Source organism: Giraffa tippelskirchi, chromosome 13 (genome assembly GCF_054371585.1).
Source record: "Giraffa tippelskirchi isolate mGirTip1 chromosome 13, T2T-mGirTip1v1.2.pri, whole genome shotgun sequence".
NCBI classification, from domain to species: Eukaryota; Metazoa; Chordata; class Mammalia; order Artiodactyla; family Giraffidae; genus Giraffa; species Giraffa tippelskirchi.
Genome location: NC_137287.1, coordinates 101,340,383 through 101,360,085, shown reverse-complemented (window position 1 = coordinate 101,360,085; position 19,703 = coordinate 101,340,383). Strand labels below are relative to the sequence as shown.

Sequence of the window (19,703 nt, the reverse complement as noted above, 5' to 3'; positions counted from 1 at the left end):
CTCAGTTCAGTTCAGTTCAGTCGCTCAGTCATGTCTGGCTCTTTGCAACCCCATGAGCTGCAGCACGCAGGCCTCCCTGTCCAACACCAACTCCTGGAGCCCACCCAAACTCATGTCCATTGAGTCGGTGTTGCCATCCAACCATCTCATCCTCTGTCGTCCCCTTCTCTTCCTGCCCTCAATCTTACCCAGCATCAGGGTCTTTTCAAATGAGTCAGCTCTTCTCATCAGGTGGCCAAAGTATTAGAGTTTCAGCTTCAACATCAGACCTTCCAATGAACACTCAGGACTGATCTCCTTTAGGATGGACTTGTTGGATCTCCTTACAGTCCAAGGGACTCTCAAGAGTCTTCTCCAACACCACAGTTCAAAAGCATCAATTCTTCTGCACTCAGCTTTCTTCACCATCCAACTCTCACATCCATACATGACCACTGGAAAAACCATAGCCTTGACTAGACGGACCTTTGTTGGCAAAGTAATGTCTCTGCTTTTTAATATGCTATCTAGGTTGGTCATAACTTTCCTTCCCAAGGAGTAAGCGTCTTTTAATTTCATGGATGCAATCACCATCTACAGTGATTTTGGAGCCCCCAAAAATAAAGTCAGCCACTGTTTCCACTGTTTCCCCATCTATTTGCCATGAAGTGATGGGACCACATGCCTTGATCTTAGTTTTTGAATGTCGAGCTTTAAGCCAACTTTTTCACTCTCCTCTTTCACTTTAATCAAGAGGCTCTTTAGTTCCTCTTCACTTTCTGCCATAAGGGTGGTGTCATCCGCATATCTGAGGTTATTGATATTTCTCCCAGCAATCTTGATTCCAGCTTGTGCTTCATCTAGCCCAGCGTTTCTCATGATGTACTCTGCATATAAGTTAAATAAGCAGGGTGGCCATATACAGCCTTGACGTACTCTTTTTCCTATTTGGAACCAGTCTGTTGTTCCATGTCCAGTTCTAACTGTTGCTTCCTGACCTGCATACAGGTTTTTCATGAGGCAGGTTGGGTGGTCTGGTATTCCCATCTCTTTCAGAATTTTCTACAGTTTATTATGATCCATACAGTCAAAGGCTTTGGCATAGTCAATAAAGCAGAAATAGATATTTTTCTGGACCTCTCTTCTTTTTTGATGATCAAGCGATATTGGCAACTTGATCTGGTTCCTCTGCCTTTTCTAAAACCAGCTTGAACATCTGGAAGTTCACGGTTCACCTATTGCTGAAGCCTGGCTTGGAGAATTTTGAGCATTACTTTACTAGTGTGTGAGATGAGTGCAATTGTGCGGTAGTTTGAGCATTCTTTGGCATTTCCTTTCTTTGGGATTGGAATGAAAACTGACCTTTCCCAGTCCGGTGGCCACTGCTGAGTTTTCCAAATTTTCTGGCATATTGAGTGCAGCACTTTCACAACATCATCCTTTAGGATTTGAAATAGCTCAACTGGAATTCCATCACCTCCGCTAGCTTTATTTGTAGTGATGCTTCCTAAGGCCCACTTGACTTCACATTCCAGGATGTCTGGCTCTAGGTGAGTGATCACACCATTGTGATTAACCCCATGAAAGTGAAAGTGAAGTTGCTCAGTCGTGTCTGACTCTTCACGACCCCATGGACTGTAACCTACCAGGTTCCCCTGTCTATGGGATTTTCCAGGCAAGAATACTGGAGTGGGTTGCCATTTCCTTCTCCAGGGGATCTTCCTGACCCAGGAATCGAACCCGGGTCTCCCGCATTGTAGGCAGACGCTTTACCATCTGTGCCACCAGGGAAGTCCCCATGGGGTTGCAACAAGTCGGACATGACTGAGTGACTAGCACACACTCATCTTCATAAGTCTCAGTTTACTTGTGTTACAAAATGGAAATAAGGGACCTCCCTGGTGGTCCCTGATAGCTCAGTTGGTAAAGAATCCACCTGCAATGCAGGAGACCCTGGTTCAATTCCTGGGTTGGGAAGATATGCTGGAGAAGGATTAGGCTACCCACTCCAGTAGTCTGGCCTGGAGAATTCCATGGGCTCCATAGTCTATGGGGTTGCAAAGAGTCAGACACGACTGAGCGACTTTCATTCACTGGCGGTCCAGTGGTTAAGACTGTGCATTTCCCATGCAGAGAGTGCGAGTTTGATCCTTGGTCAGGGAATTAAGATCCCATGTGCTGTGAGGCATGGTTGAAAAATTAAAAACAAATAAATAAATTTTTTTAAAAATGGAAATAAGATCAATTTCTAGGTATTCATTCATACAAATGCATTTGAATGTCAATATACCTGTATAATTTTTAGTTTAAAAAATGCAAATAATAAATCTTTCCAATAGAATTGTTGTACCTGGCAAATAATAGATGCACAGTGCCTGCTTAAATATGCATAAGGTGTTTGGGGTTGTGCTGGGGCATGACAGAAGCTCATGAAATTTAAGCATTGGTATAACAATAATAATTAGTGTAATAGTCATGCTAATGAGGGGTAGATACTGGAGTCAGACTTTCTGAGTTACCTGGCTCTGCTACTTACCAGCTTTGTGGCTTTAGGCAAGTTAGTTGACTTCTCTGAGCCTCAGTTTTCTTGACTACAAAATCGAGATGATAGTAAAACATGGTTATGAGGATGACATGACTAAGAACTTAGAACTGAGCTAGATGCAGGGTGAGCGCTATGTGAGTACTGTTAAATTATTATGAATAGTGTATTGTTCTAGTGCTAGAGAGTATTCTTCCTGAGAGCAGGGACTTGGTCCTATTCTCCATTATATCCGCAGTGTCTGCAACAGTGCTGAGCACACAGTATGTGCTAAGTAAAATTTCACCAACTTTATTGAATAAATGAAATGGAAGGAAAAGAATCATTTCTGTGTTTCTCTGCAGATGGAAAGATCCTGAGCCCCTCTATATGCTAAGATCAGTGATAAGTCTAGAATGGAATCCCCTCTCCCCTGCCTCCAAGTAGGTGACTTTCATGTTCACATCTCTTGCCCCAAATATACACAGCACTCAGAAATGGGATGCAAGGGCTCCTTGCTAAATAGGAACCCTGTCTCCAACCATGCATCTCCCAGCAGGGTCACCCCTGGCCCAGGAGCCTGGAATCTCATTGGAGACTCATGGTCAGTTCATTTGCATCTCTAGGGCCTTCCCAGGGAATGTGGATGAAATAGTACTGATGCATGTAGATGACACCAATTATGCCATTTTGATGGAGATTTGTGTTCACACATCTGATTGAAGGGGAGAATAAAAGAGTGCACACAGGCTAGGGCACACAGGCTACTGAGGGGCAGACCTAGATGAGAAGATGAGCCAGCTAAGGAACCACGAAGCATTCCTAGGATACTAACTTAGGCTGGCAGCCTGAGACCATCCCTCAAGGAATTATTGATTGTCACCAGACTGCCTCCATAGAAGGGTGTGCCAGTGAACTGTTGGGCTGCTGAGAAGGGCCAGACCTGAATTGCTCTACAGAATAAATCCTTGGGCTCCTAGTACCATTGCTTTTGTGTTTGCAAGCCAGTAGAACTTTTATCCTGCTTCCCAAAGTGGTCATGTCTGGGGCGGGTAGTGGTGTGTCAGTATGTACAGCTGTAGCTTAAACATAGCATGTATTTCAAAGCTGGTTAGAAACCCTTTTAAGACAATTTAAGACAAGTATCAATGAAGTAGGATGATCAACTGTTTCATAGATTTTTAAGTTAAAACACAGGACTTCAAGAAAATGTTAAGTCTGCTCCAGTCAGATCATCCAGATTTTCAGAGAACTTGTTTGCTTTTCTCTCTGCAATTAAAAATATTCTGGCGGACACATTTATGAAGTACTGGTATTCTTAAAACCTTGAAGTGGGACCCAGCCAATTGGCCATCTCCCTTTAATTCTTCCTGTGAGACTGATTTCTGGAAGGAGTTGACATCTTTGATCTTGAACTCCCTCAGAGAAGCAGGCTAGAGTTAAGCTATTATTAGCACTGATGGGGCATTTAGAAGAAGAGTTTTTTGGTTTCTGGGACAAAACCCAATCAAAACTAGTTAAAGCCAAAAAAAGACACTGTTTGGCTCACAGAATTTGGAAAAACAAGGATGGATTCATGGATTCATATGTGGTCATCAAAGCGTACACACTCTCTCTCTTTAGAGCTCTTCTCTCTCTTTCTCTATCTGGCCTCTTGATATTTTTCTACAGAGGGACTTCCTTTATGCAGCTGGGCAAAAGTGGGAGGGTCATAGATACTGACACAGCCAAATTTACACACAAGGCAACCTTGTCCGTGGCCAGCCCAGAGACACTAGAGGGCTCAGATTTCTCAGGGTCTGCCCATTAAATCCCAGGGCAGGGCTATGATTGGTCCAGTCTGGCTCATGTGTGTGTGCCTAGGCCAATCATAATGGCCAGGGAGATGACACACTGTGATTGGCCTGACCTGGATTATGTTTTCCTTTAAGGAAGGTGATGGGGCAGTAGATAACTGGACAGCCCACCAGAACCACATGCTCCCCAAAGGTAGAAGGGAGTCCTTTACCAGAGTTGGGGAGAAATGGGGAGCATGGGGCAGAAATAAAGCACAGATATACACCACCTAGGAGAAGGTGTCCACGTTTGGAGGAACAGGAAGGCACCTAACATCTTCTCGTGAAGTTAGCTCCGGGTAGGCGTGGGCTTCATTTAAAGACAGGTTCCACATTGTCAGAGGCCTTATCTGCCTTCTCAGGAGAATGTTAAAAATTAGAAAAGGTCACTTGTTTTCATGACCAGAACATGACTTTGGTTTTGATTTCTCTACATGTTAAGAGGGTGGGAGAATGTTCTGGAGCCAACGGCTCAGTCGTGGTGCCACTTTCTAATTCTGTGCATCCAGCAATCCACAGGCTGCCTGTGTAGCTCGACGGGTGCACCAAAGAAGAAAGATTCATGGACAAAACTTTTGAAATATTTAATAGTTTTAAGCCAGAGGCCACAAAGCGATGGCATGCTTTCTTTGGCCAGCACAGAGTTTAGGAAAAAAGAAAGACAAATGCTTGCCAACATTTAAGAATTGGAACATTTCACATGAAAACATGGATTTCCGGCTTCTCTAGGAAAACCATAAGATCTGGCCCTGCTAGGCCCAGAGTTGCACACAGTCACAGTGGGCTGGAACTGAGAAACATTGATCCCTTTTAACAGAATGTAAAACTGTAGTTTGCCACAGTCTCCACCACTCCCTATCGCTTACTTCATTTGTTCATTCTTATTTCCTGTTTGGCCTCTGTAAGCATTTGCTTTTGCATGTCCTATGTTTTACAATAACAAATTCCCCAAGCAAATCTCTGAAAAACTAAGTCTTTCTTTTTCTAGCTTTGTGACGTTAGGCAAGTTGTTGTTGTTCAGTTGCTAAGTCGTATCCAACTCTTTGTGACCCCATGGGCTGCAGCATGCCAGAGTCCTCTGTCCTTCACTATCTTCTGGAGTTTGCTCAAACTCATGTCCATTGAGTCGGTGATGCCATCTAACCATCTCATCCTCTGTCACCCCCTTCTCCTCTTGCCCTCAGTCTTTCCCAGCATTAGTCTTTTCCAATGAGTTGGCTTCGCATCAGGTGGCCAAAGTATCAGAGCTTCAGCTTCAGCATCAGTCCTTCCAATGAATATTCAGGGTTGATTTCTTTAGGCAAGTTACTTCTCTCTAAATCTCAGTTTTTAGATCTGCAAGTTGGGGATGAAATACTACATTTAATCAATCCTTACTGAACATCTGTTTTGCTGGATACTGTGAACAAGTAGACATGGTGGGGGCAGGTGAGAGTAGGTGTTAGTGAGTCAAGGAGGTGGGAAGCACACTTTGGGGAGGTGACAAAATGACATACTGTATCTACATCACTTAGTCTAGGGGTTGGCAAACTACAGCTCATGACACCTGCTATTGTAAATAAAGTGTTCCTAGTCCACAGTCACACCCATTCACTTACATACTGTGTGTAGCACTACAGCTGTCTGCGTATAGCCTCAAAGTTGAGTAGCTGCAACACAGACCATAAGACCCATTAAGCCTAAAATATTTATCATCTGGGCCTTTAAAGAAAAAGTTTGCCAGCTCCTGCCTTAGCCCAAAGCCTGGATAAATAGAAGGAACTCCATCAATTGCAATTTTTTATTAGTAACGGTCCCCTCCCTGCCTCACTTGCTGATCCTTCAAGGCTGGGAGGCCTTAATTGCTTACTAGGCTCCCTCCCCAACGACCCTTCTGTTCACTTGTTCAGCATCTGTGCTCCTTGTTCAGGTAAACTGCCGAATCCGTACTGGCTACTTCTTCATATAGATTTCATGGAAAGTTTAACGTGGCCCTAGTAGGGGCAGGGTTGCAGTTCACCCACTGTCCCTTTCTGTGTGTCGAATCAAGTTAATCAGACCAAATCAAACACAGGATTAGGCAGGCCACAGCTTGAAACCCCACATTGAAAAGACCGGATCAGTGTTAGCTTACATTTTTCAATGGGGTGTGTGGCAGACTTGCTGAGGTTTTACGGTCTCATCAATGATTCTACCCCTGTGCTAGCCCGACTACGTGCCCGACTTCTGTCTTCACCCCAGCAGCATCAGCACAGACCTTCGGCCTGGGTGGGGTCACAGGGAGAAAGCAGGTGTTGCCCAAGAGTATGGAGCAACAGCAAAGAGTCTTGTGGGTAACCACGGAGGTCAGCAGAGTCCAAGGGCAGCGCCCACTCCATGGGTGTGTGACCTGGGTGGTTATACAGGTCCCCATGCTCAGAAAGGCCCTGCTCTATTAATGCTCTTTGTCAAAGTCTTGAAATTCTTTTTCTTTTTTTTTTTTTAATTTTTAGTTTTTGGCCGCATCACTTGGTGTGTGATATCCTGGTTCCTTGACCAGGGATTGAACCCGAGCCCTGTGCACTGGAAGCATGGGGGCTTAACCGCTGGAATGCCAGGCGAGTCCTTTGAAATTCTTAATAATTTTTAACATGTGCATTTTGCACTGGGCCCTGCAGATTTTGTAGCCAATCCTGACCTTGGGGGTATGGGCTTGCTTAAGTTTCAATTTTGGAGGGGTTGCAGGGGGTCCTGTGGGAATTAAAAGTGATCAGATTTCCTAGTGGGCCTTAGAGCTCCTGGTTCTGCACTCCAGACAATTCTGAGGGGAGGGCAGAGGAGGGTAGGAAGGGAGTTAATAATGTAGGGTTGGAGACCAAAGGACCCCCCTTCCTTCTCTGGTAGCTGATGGGGCAAGAGCAGGACAAAAACTGCATCGTTTACAGGGACATCAGTGGCTTCCCTGGTGGTTCAGTGGTAAGAAATCTATTTGCCAATGCCAGGAGACGCAGGTTCAATCCCTGGGTTGGGAAGATCCACTGGAGGAGGAAATGGGAACCCATTCCAGTATTCTTGCCTGGAAAAATCCCATGGACAGAGGAGCCTGGCGGGCTGCAGTCCATGGAGTTGCAGAGTCAGATACGACTGAGCATGTGCATCTCATGCACCCCCAAGAGAACTCTAAGTGGGCACCCTTGTGTGGGATATGAGAATCAGCTAGGTAGGGAATTTTCCAGAGGTCACAGAGCTAGTAAGCGTGGAGAGTGGGGATTTGGCCGTCTGAGCTCAGAACTCCTGGATATGTTATTTAATCTCTTAGTTTCCAAGTCTGGAAAAATGAAAGCCAATAAAGCTAATTTGGAGCATCATTGGGAAGATTGGAGAAGGGATACATATAGTGTCTAGCACACAGCATGAAGTACATGGTCACTAGGTAACAACCTGTGATAATGTTGATGATGATGATGACGACAACAGTGATGGTGGTGATGATGGTGACAGTGGTGATGGGGATGATGATGATGCTGGTGGTGATGGTGGTGGTGGTGATGGTAGTAGTGGTGATGGTGATGGTAATGGTAGTAGTTATGATGGTGATGGTGGTGGTGATGATGATAATGGTGATGGTAGTGGTGATGAGGGTGACACCACATCCTGTACTGTTTCTAACACTAGCTTTGCTTACCCTTATCCACCTCACTAAAAGGCCAATTTGTCCCACAGAAAAAAATGTGGAGTAAGGTCCTTTTGCTCCCTGAGTATATTTATTTCCTGTGGGTACCGTAGTAAGTTACCACTCACTGGGTGGCTTAAAGCAACAGAAATGTATTTTCTCATAGTTCTGGAGGTCAGAAGTCCAAAATGATTCCAATACTGATTCTTCTTGGAGACTCTGAGGGCAAATCTGCCCATGCCTCTCCCCTAGCTTGTGGTGGCTGCAGATGATCCCTGGAGTTCCTTGGCTTGTGGCCTCACCTCTCCAGTCTCAGCTTCATCTTCTCTTGGCCTTTCCCTCTTGGTGTCTCTGTGTGTCCTTTTCTATCTCTTATAAAGACGCTCTTGTTTGATTTAGGGTCTATCTTAATCAATAATGATCTTATTTCTATCCTTGCGCGTGTGCATGCTAAGTTGCTTTAGTCATGTCTGACTCTTTGCTACCCCATGGATTGCAGCCCGCCAGGCTCCTCTGTCCATGGGGATTCTCCAGGCAAGAATACTGGAGTGAGTTGCCATGCTCTTCTCCAGGGGATCTTCCCAATCCACGGATCGAACCCTCATCTCTTGTGTCTCCTGCATTGGCAGGTAGGTTCTTTATCATTAGTGCCACCTGGAAATTCCTATTTCTATCCTTACCTGAATTAAATCTGCAAAGACTCTATTTCCAAATAAGGTCTAATTCTGAGGTCCCAAGTGAATATAAGTTAGGGGGCGGGCATGCAATTTAAGCCATTCACTTGGATAGGTCAGTAGGGTTCCAAGGAACTGAGGGGGACCTGTCATGCCCCTGCTCCCTACGGCCCCGCAGGCACTGCTCACCAGGCAGCTGTCACAGCGGCTGTCGTTAGTGCTGTGGAAATTCCGGTGGATTTGTCCAGGGCACCTCTTCGAGCCTCAAGGACGATGACTCACCCAGGAGTCATCCTGGCGTGTGCCAGCCCAGGGAGCTCATGGGTGCACCCAGCCCCGGAGGTCCAGCGGCCCCCAAGGAACGGGAGCTCCCAGTGAGGCCCAGCAACCCCTCTCTGGGGGGTGTGTGTGTGTGACCTCGGAGGCTGTGTGTTGCGGGCCGGGCTGGGCTCTGGCCACATTCACCTGTCTTTCCTTCTTTCAAATAAAATGTTGGTAAAGGAAATTGCAGCTTGCTCTCCTTGCAGGCAGGCTGCAACCCGCGGAGGCAGCTTGGACGGTATGTGGGCTTCCTGGCAGTGCTGGGAGGATTCAGCTGGGCGCAGTGATGTCCCCTGGACTGGCAAGACTGCTCTGAGGTGGACGCAGCCTCTAATGTTTATTCTGTGTGTCAGGAGGGGACAGTGTGGCCGAGAGAGAGTGGGGAGAGAGGTTAGATCATGAGGGCACAGCTTGCCTTTCTTAAGAGTGATGTAAACAGAGTTCTGTTGGAAGGGGGCCCCTGTTCCCCAGCATTTCAATTTGGGATGCCCCTCAACCATGCCCACATCCCTAAGTTGGCAAGAAAACACCTGAGAACCCCTCTTTTTTTTTTGTTTTTTTGAGAGAAAGCAATACCCAGGTTTGGGGGGGGGGCTGGTGTTTGAGGCCATTTTTCTCAACTGTGTTTGGTCCAGGAGAGGGCTGTGTATTTGGTGGGAGGGGGTGGCATGAGGGTGACTGTAGATACTGATGTCCTTCACCTTGTCTGTGGAGTTGGGAGTCTTCAGGATGTCTCCCCTCCATTGGTGTCCTGACCCTAGGATCTGGGGAGCGCAGAGGCTCTGGGTGTCCTTGGAAGCTGGAGGGGGGTTCAGAGAAAAGCCGGGGATTTCTTTGAAATTCGACTTCCCTTACAAATGTGGAATTTGTTGTTTTATTAGACGAATGTGGGTAGGGAGGATTGAGTGTTTCCTTAGTGGGCTGACATGAGTGTATACTTTTTAGTGCCTCTGATAATGATAAGGAGGAGAAACAACAGAAGAAGGAAGGATGGAAGGGTGGGAAGGAGGGAGAAAAAAGAGGGAAAGAAAGAAGGGAGGAATAAAAAAAGACCAAAAGATAATGAGAAAAAGAAGAGAAAGAAGAAAAGAAACAGGGTGCCAGAGAGTTCTCTAAGGAGGTGACATTTAAGCAGAAACTTGTTTGGGCCACAGGAGGCTTCAGGGGCTGAGTTGTCCAGTCGGGGAGCATGTGCAAAGGCCCTGGAGCTGTTTAAGGAACAGATAAGAGAGCCATGACTGAGCCCGGTGGGTTTGGGTCTGAATGAGATGGATGAGATGAGTTTGGCATGCACAATATCCAGACCACAGGTCCAAATTCCTATGGGTGCCCAGCAGGAAGACGAGGCAGGCTGAGGGGGGATGTGGCCATCTGGGGTATATCCACTCACTGGAAGGCTGGCGGCCACCTGTGCACGCAGGCTTGATGTTGCCAGGTCTTTACTTGACGAGAGAGAGCCAAAATACAGATTGTGGTGTGAATGATGCTGGCTTCTAATGTAGAGACTGAAGAGAGAATTTGCAGACTGAATAGGAAATGTGGGCTGGGGCCACCAGTTCCATTGCTAGATTTGGTCATCATGGACTATTCTGGGGCATATCCACTGTTACCTCTTGGTCTGTCCCCAAGTCACAGGAACAATCCTTTGCTTCACTATCTATGCAGCTGGCCGAGAGACTTAATCCAGTAGGGGCACAGCCAGGAGGAAAAGGGTGTGTCTTCCTTAAAAGGCCTTAAATAAAGGACTCCTATTCAGCACCTGAAAAGACTCAGGTTTGCAGTGAGTGGCAGCCTGTTCAGGCAGGTCTGTGTGCGCTGTGACCTCTCCCAGAAGGGAGGTTTGCTTCATGAAACTTTGGTGTCTCTGCCCATGGAGGAATCTCCTCGGGCAACATCCGACACATTTACCTGCAATCTCCGCTTTGATGCTACAGACCCAGGTCCTTAACCTTCCTCTGGAGATTATGAGAAGGAACCTCCTGGGCACAGTTGGCTTATCCTTGCCTCCAGTGAGGAGAGCTGGCACTCAGCCCCCAAGGAGAGACTGCAGCCAGTGTGTCAGTAAGCTTGTGAAGTCACATGGCACTGAGGAGGTGGTTGGTATCTAGCAGAGTTGTAGAAAGTCACCCAAGTCTAGGTGATAGAAAGTGGACTCTCACTGGGTTAAATAAACAAAAGAAGGTGACAACTTGGTGGGCCTGGAGGGCATTGTGCTAAGTGAGGTAAGTCAGACAGAAGAAGACAAATATTGTATGCTCTCACCTGTATATGAATCCCCCTCCCCCAAACCCAAAAAAACCCAAGCTCATAGAAGAAGAGATCAGATTGGTAGTTGCCAGAGATGCAGAGGGGTGGGTGGATAAAATGGATGGAGGTGGACAAAAGGTACAAAATTCCAGCTATAAGATAAATAAACCCTGGGGATGTCATGTTCAATGGGTTGACCTTAGTTAACACTGCTGGATGGTGTATTTCAAAGTTGCTAAGGGCAGGTCAGGAAGCAACAGTTAGAACTGGACATGGCACAACAGACTGAGTACGACGTCAAGGCTGTATATTGTCACCCTGCTTATTTAACTTATATGCAGAGTACATCATGAGACACGCTGGGCTGGAAGAAACACAAGCTGGAATCAAGATTGCCGGGAGAAATATCAATAACCTCAGATATGCAGATAACACCACCCTTATGGCAGAAAGTGAAGAAGAACTAAAGAGCCTCTTGATGAAAGTGAAAGAGGAGAGTGAAAGAGTTGGCTTAAAGCTCAACATTCAGAAAACTAAGATCATGGCATCTGGTCCCATCACTTCATGGGAAATAGATGGGGAAACAGTGGAAACAGTGTCAGACTTTATTTTTTTGGGCTCCAAGATCACTGCTAATGGTGATTGCAGCCATGAAGTTAAGAGACACTCCTTGGAAGGAAGGTTATGGCCAACCTAGATAGCATATTTAAAAGCAGAGACATTACTTTGCCAACAAAAGTCCATCTAGTCAAGGCTATGGTTTTTCCAGTGGTCGTGTATGGATGTGAGAGTTGGACGGTGAAGAAAGCTGAGCGCCGCAGAATTGATGCTTTTGAACTGTGGTGTTGGAGAAGACTCTTGAGAGTCCCTTGGACTGCAAGGAGATCCAATCAATCCATCCTAAAGGAGATCAATCCTGGGTGTTCATTGGAAGGACTGATGTTGAAGCTGAAACTCCAATACTTTGGCCACCTCATGCGAAGAGTTGACTCATTGGAAAAGACCCTGATGCTGGGAAGGATTGGGGGCAGGAGGAGAAGGGGACGACAGAGGATGAGATGGCTGGATGGCATCACCGACTTGATGGACATGGGTTTGGGTAGACTCCGGGAGGTGGGGATGGACAGGGAGGCCTGGCGTGCTGCAATTCATGGGGTCTCAAAGAGGTGGACACGATTGAGCGACTGAACTGAACTGAACTGAACTGAAGGGAGCGAAAGAGGCACAGTGGTAAAGGACTCGCCTCCCAATGCAGGAGACACAGGAGACATAGGTTTGATCCTTGGGTCGGGAAGATCTCCTGGAGGAGGCAATCGCAACCCACTCCAGTATTTTTGCCTGGGAAATCCCATAGACAGAGGAGCCTGGCAGGCTACAGTCCATGGGGTCACAAAAGAGCCAGACATAGCTTAGTGACTGAGCATGACAATTACAAGCACGAAGAGAGTAGATCCTAAAAATTCTCATCACAAAGGAAAAAAAAAATGTAACTAATGAGGGGATGGATATTACCTAAACTTATAAACTTATTGTGGTAGTCATTTTGCAGTGTTCACATATATCGAGTCATTATGTTGTACACCTTAAACTTATTCAGTGTGGTATGTCGATTGTATTTCAATTAAACAGGCAAAAAAAAAAGAAGGAATAAATTGGCTTATGACACTGAAAGGTCAGCCCCTGGGACATGGAAAGAATCTCTCTCTGCCCCTTGACCTTGATTTCCAGGATGCTCCCTTCTTAGCCACCTGCAGCTCTTGATGCAATTTCTAGCCTGGCAAGTTCAGAGTACACAAGCAGAACCTAGGGCTGACTCCTATTGGTTCAACTTTGTCAAGGGCCCGTTTGTGACCCAACCGTTGTGACTCATTGGTCTGCCCTGGTTCCAGGGGATAAGGTCAAATCTGTAGTCCACGAGGACCAAAAATAGAAGAGGAATAATTTTTCCAAAGAAAGTCAAACACTGTTATTACAAAAAAGGGGAATGGCTGTTGGGCAGGAAAAAGCAAAAGACCATCATACCACAGAACACAGCTGATAAGTAGCAGGTATTGGTTTTGAGTCTAGGTCTAATTTGGGACCCATGGTTTTAATTTGGGGGTTCAGGAATGGATGGATCTAGGGATTAAAAAAAAAATGTTAGTAGCACTTGGTTTTCCCCAGAGTCTTCATTTCTCCTCTATGCTTTCCATTGGTTGGTTTCTTTCTCAGGCAGGCTTTTTTCTTTTCTTTTTTTTTGGCTACTCTTGGTCTTTGTTGAGGAGCTTGGGCGCTAGTTGTGATGCTTGGGCTCTAGTTGAGGTGCTTGGGCTCTAATTGCCGCATGTGTGGCTTTCTCTAGTTGCAGCACGGACTTCTCTTGTTGTGGAACACGGGCTCTAGGGTGCATGGGCTCAGTAGTTGGGGCTCACAGGCTTCTGTAGCTGGTTTGGTTGCTCCACAGCATGTGGAGTCTCAGTTCCCCAACCAGGGATGGAACCCACGTCCCCTGCATTGGAAGGAGAATTCTAAACCACTGACCCACCAGGGAAGTCTCAGGCAGGCTTTTTTTCATGGTGTTCTTTAGCAACTCCAGGTTTACAACTAATGGTTTAGCAATCTCTGTGGAAAGAAATGTATCTTTTCCTAAATAGCAGAAAAAAAAAAAAAATTCACAGGGCTGATGCTCATTGAACTGACTTGGGTCCTATGCCCCTCCCTGATCATTGCTGTGGTTTGCTGGGAGCTAAGCTGATTGGCCAGCCCTGGAGCAGGGGGTGATTCCCACCTGGATAGATGCACTATGGGCCATCAAGAGGGGGACACTGATCACCTGAGACCATAGACATCGCTTAAGGGAGGAGAGCACACAACTGACGAGGCCCTGATCCTTTCCTTTAGGAGCCTGGGAAGCTGTGATGTGCCTGACAGCTGGGGCCAGTGGAGATGCAGGTTGGCAGTAAGGACCCTTACACTGTCAGCCACAGTGATTCATCAAGTGTCCAGTAGGATCCTTAGGCAGAAAATTCTACATGGCCAGTCTTCTCGTGGATTTGGTGGAACTAGGATTTCTAGGAGCAAATTGTTTGAAAGGGAGTGTGGGACTGTCCCTCAAAGGACACTGGCACAGGTGCTGTGGGAAAAGGGCTTTGCATTTCTGCAGTGATGAATGACCTTTAAAGAGAATAACGCTTCCTAGTTGCACAGCACATGGTATTTTTTAAAGTGTTGAAATCTGGGAACTCAGAAGAACCTCATAACACTCCCAGAAAAGCCTGGACAATCAGCCCCATTGTCATGGGCAGAAACTGAGCAAGTATACCACATGGTGACCGTGTAGGTTATTAGGATGCCCAAATGGGCACCTGGTCTCCTGACTATTAACTGTACCAGCTTTTCTTGTTTCACCATGACTGGACTTAAGTATCCTGAACGTGACTTCTGTAGTCAGAGGGCTACTGGCTCAAGCCACTTATTAGTTGTGTGAACTTGGGTTCTGTGCCTTGGTTGCCTCATCTGTAAAATGCGTAAGCAATGGCACCTACCTAGTAAGACTGTGGCAGAGCTTAAGTGAGTTGCTATATGAATAGTCTTAGAGTCACCCTTAGGACACAGAAAATACCATTAATGTTTACTATTGTATCAAGTAGCAATTAGAGTCAACTGTGCTACTGCTAAGTCACTTCAGTCGTGTCCGACTCTGTGCGACCCCATAGATGGCAGCCCACCAGGCTCCCCCATCCCTGGGATTCTCCAGGCAAGAACACTGGAGTGGGTTTCCATTTCCTTCTCCAATGCGTGAAAGTGAAAAGTGAAAGTGAAAAGTGAAAGTGAAGTCGCTCAGTCGTGTCCGACCCTTAGCGACCCCATAGACCCCCTACCAGGCTCCTCCGTCCATGGGATTTTCCAGGCAAGAGTACTGGAGTAGGTTGCCATTGCCTTCTCCGACTGTGGCTAGAGTTTATTTTCCCACTTAACGCCCAGGGATGGGTAGTTGCTGGCACTCAGTTATAGGCTCTCTGGTGCCAGAGCCGAGGTGGCTGTGCTTCCTTTGGCCTTTCCCTTTAGTCCCAAGATGGCTGCCGGTGCTCCAACCATCATATCTCTTTTCCAGTCAGGAATAATGAGGAATGAGGAGTGGCAAAAGGGCTCTCTTCCAACTGAGTCAGCCCCTTAAAGAACTCGCATGGATGCCACACCCACTGACTTCTGCTTATATAACATTGGCCACACACTTTGCAAAGGAGGCATCAAAATGTGGTCCTTTAGCCAAACTCATCTCAGGCTTTGATGATTCAGGATTTCCCTTAGAGAGGAGGAAAGAGACTGGATAATGGGAAGACATCCAGCAGTCTATGCTAGAGAGTTTTTGTTTTGCCTTTTTTAAAAAGAGCTGTGCTATGAGACTTGCAAATCTTAGTTCCCCAACCAGGGCTTGAACCTAGGTTCCGGCAGTGAAAGCTCTGAGTCCTGGCTGAACCACCAAGGAAGTCCTTTGTTTTTCTTTTTCTGAAGCAATCATGCATATGGGGTTTAAAGCAAGAGTCACACACTGACATGCCCATGAGCAAGTGTCCTTAAATGAATGAGGTAGGCTTCAGAGGCAGAGAGGTAATAGGGGGTGGTGGGGACTGGGGCAAATGGAAGAACTCATGTTCTGTCTCCAGTGGATTTAGCTGATACTTGTTGTGTGAGAAAGAGAGACTCAGTGTTACTAGGGCCTCAACTTTAACAAAGAAAAAGTGGATATACACAGTTTTAGATGAAATTCTGCTGATTTTTGTGGATTTTTTTATTTCAAAATTTTTTAGCTATACCTCACCATGAGGCATGTGGGATCTTAGGATCTTAGTTCCTTGACCAGGGATCGAACCTGCACCCCCTGCATTGGAAGGGTGGAGTCTTAACCCCTGGACCAGCAGGGAGGTTGAAATCTGCTGGTTCTTAAATTATAATAATAAATTCAAATTTATCCTCTCCCTCCCTGGCTCCCCTCTGCCCCCCTAGTTACATGGGTCAAATAACACACAATTAAGAGATGGATCTTACTTTTTTTTTTTAAGTTAGGTTTATTGAGGCATAATTTACAAACAATAACGCCCACACTTTTCAGGTATACAGGCCTATGAAATAATTTGCAGCATATTGCAGATGTGTAACCATCATCACAACCGAACTAGACAACATTTCCACTGTCCTTAAAAGTTGCCTGTGTCACTGTTTAGTCAACCATTGCCTCTATCCTTCCCTGGTGGCTCAGATTGTAAAGGATCTGCTCTGAATGCAGGAGACCCGGGTTGAATCCTTGGGTCAGGAAGATCCCCTGGAGAAGAGAATGGCAACCCACTCCAGTATTCTTGCCTGGAGAATTCCATGGACAGAGGAGCCTGCCAGACTACTGTCCATAAGGTTCTCAGAGAGTTGGACATGACTGAGTGACTAACACTAACACGCCCCTACCCTCAGCCTCTGGCAACTACTAATCTTAGAGAAATCTCTTCCATAGTTTTGCCTTCTCCAGCAGGTCATAGAAATGGAATCATACGGTACCTAGCTTCTGAGCCTGGCTTCTTTCACTTAGCGCAGTGCAGCTGAAATTCGTCCATGCTGCTATGTGTACAGTAGTCAGTTTCCCATTGTATAGATGTACGAGTTAGTTTATACTTTCACCTTTTAATGGACATTGGTTTGTTTCCAGTTTGAGGCGATTAAGAGTTAAGCCATTATAAACATTCATGTACAGAGTTTTGTGTAAATGCATGTTTTTATTTATATAGAGATAGATCTAGGATGGTTTGTTTTTTAAAAATTTTGTTTATTTATTTATTTTTATTTTTGGCTGCTCTGGGTCTTTGCTGCTGTGCACGAGTTTTCTCTAGTTGCGGCAAGTGGGGGCTACTCTTCATTGCAGTGGACAGGCTTCTCAGCTCTATGACTTCTACTGTTGCAGCACAGGCTCTAGGGTGCCAGGGCTTCAGTAGCCGCAGCTCATGGGCTCAGTGGTTGCAGCTCCCAGGCTCCAGAGTTTGAGGTCATTGGTTGTGGCTCATGGGCTAAGCTGCTCTGCGGCATGTGGGATCTTCCCGGACCAGAGATTGAACCAGCGTCTCCTGCACTGACAGGTGGATTCCTATCCAGTGGGCCACCAGGGAAGTCCTAGGATGGTTTCTAAGGTGGCTGTATAGTTTTGCCCTCCCTCCAACATTGTGAATGGGTCCTGGTTGTTGCACAACCTCACCAGCACTTGGTATTGTCAAGTGGGTTGTTTCATTTTGTTTAGCCACCTAGTGATATGGAGCATCTTTTCATTTGTTAATTTTAGTGTTCACATATATCCTTTGGTGAAGTGTCAGTTCACATGTGTTGCCCATTTTTAATAGAGTCACTTGTTTTCTCAGTGTTCTGTTGTGAGACTTATTTATATATTCTGGATGCCAGTCCTTTATAAGATGTATCTTTTGCAACTGTAGTGTCCCAGCCTGTGGCTTGTCTTTTTATTTTTGTAACAGTGCCTTTTGAGGATCAGAAGCTTTAAATTTTAATTAAATTTAAATTTAAGCTTTTAAATTTTGATTAAAATCCAGTTTATCAATTTTATCATTTAACGTTTATGGCTTTTGTGTTCTATCTAAAAAAACCTCTGCATACTCCAAAGTCACAGAGGTTTTTCTCCAGTGTTTTCTTCTAGAGGATTTATAGTTTTAGGTTTTACATTTAGATCTATGATCCATTTATTTATTTCAAACTTGAATTCTATTTATTAAAGCTTATTTATCAGGCAAGAAGTTCTGGGCCTTTATTTTTTTTTTTTTAATTTGTTTATTTTTAATTGGAGGATGATTGCTTTAAAATATTGTGTTGGTTTTTGCCATACATCAACATGAATCAGCCATAGGTATACATATGTTCCCTCCCTCTAGAATCTCGCCCACCTCCTGCCCCATCCCACCCCTCTGGGTCATCACAGAGCACTAGGTTGTGCTCCCTATGCCATACAACAGCTTCCCACTAGCTATCTGTTTTAAATATGATAATGTATGTATTTCAGTGGACTCTCTCAGTTTGTCCCACTCTCTCCTGCTCCCACTGTGTCCATAAAGCTGTTTCTATATCTGAGTCTCTATTCCTGCCCTAAAAATAGGTTCAACCATTTTTCTAGATTCCATACATATGCGTTAATATACAATGCTTGTTTTTCTCTTTCTGACTTACTTCACTCTGTGTATCAGGCTCTAGGTTCATCCACCTCATTAGAAGTGACTCAAGTTCATTCCTTTCTATGGCTGAGTCAAATTCCATCGTATATATGTACCGAACTTCTTTATCCATTCATCTGTCGATGGACATCTAGGTTGCTTCCACGTCCTGGCTGTTGTAAATAGTGCTGCAGTGAACACTGGGGTACATGTGTCTTTTTCAGTTATGGTTTTCTCAGGGCATATGCCCAGTAGTGGGATTCCTATGATCCATTCAACGTATTTTTTGTGTATAGTGTGAGGGATGAGGTTCATTTTCTGTACATGGATATGTGATTGTTCCAGCACCATTTATTGAAAGCCTTTCCCCTCTTCTTTGAATTGCTTTGACAGTGCTCTTGAAAGCCAGTTGACTCTGGATGTGTGGACCTCTTTCTGGAGTCTGTATTCTGTTCCATTGTTCTCTGTATTGTCATTTTATAAATGCCACACTAGTGCCCAGGCAACAGTCCTGAATCAGAGTTAGCACTTACCATATTTTACTAACTTTTTAAAAATAAAATTTATTTTAGAATAATTTTAGATTTACAGTGTAGTTGCAAAGACAGTAGAGGGAATCCCCCTCTACCTTTCACCCAGCTTCTCCTAATATGAACATCTTATATACCCCCGTTTATACATTTGTCAAAATGAACACATTAACGTTGGTACAATACTATTAACTAAACGACTTGGATCTCACCAGCTTTTCCATTAGCATTCTTTCTTCCTGTTCTGGGATCCAGCCCAGGATACCACACTGCATTTAGCCATGGGTTTTCTTTTTCTCTCCATACCCCGTGGCTTGCGGCATCTTAGTTCCCTGACCAGGATTGAACCTTTGCCCTCCAGGAAGCCTGAGTCATAACCACTGGACTGCCAGGGAAGATCCAGCCGTGGGTTTTCTAGAGGCATGTTTTGACATCTCTAGAATCAAGATTCATCTTATCATCAATATTGTCCTACAGTGATAGCTGGGTGTTTGTTTTCTTAGTGGAACATAAAATTACAGAGTGTCTTCGATTTTAGGAAATGTGATATTTGTATTATTACTTGCTCTCCTAAATCTCTACTTCCCTGTCTGTAAAATGGGAACAATTCTATCACTCACCTCACACAGATGTGGAAGGGTAAAATGAGAGACTGCACTGAGAAGGTTCGGGACAGAGCTAGTAATGAATAAATGGTTAGTGTCAAACCAAAATGTTAGCTCCATCCAAAGCCTGTGTGCTGGGGGCTGGTGAACACACCTTCCTTACCTTTCCCCATGTTGAAGAAAAG

General features: G+C 45.3%; 1 long non-coding RNA gene across 1 annotated transcript in view; it reads left to right on the top strand.

Annotated features, from left to right (window-relative positions):
• LOC145533356 (uncharacterized) overlaps positions 1-19,703 on the top strand; it is a 153,669-nt gene that overhangs the window by 60,140 nt on the left and 73,826 nt on the right. Inside the window, exon 4 of the long non-coding RNA XR_014074017.1 lies at positions 6,807-6,911. This is a non-coding gene — a long non-coding RNA (uncharacterized LOC145533356). The remainder of the gene's footprint in view (positions 1-6,806; positions 6,912-19,703) is intronic.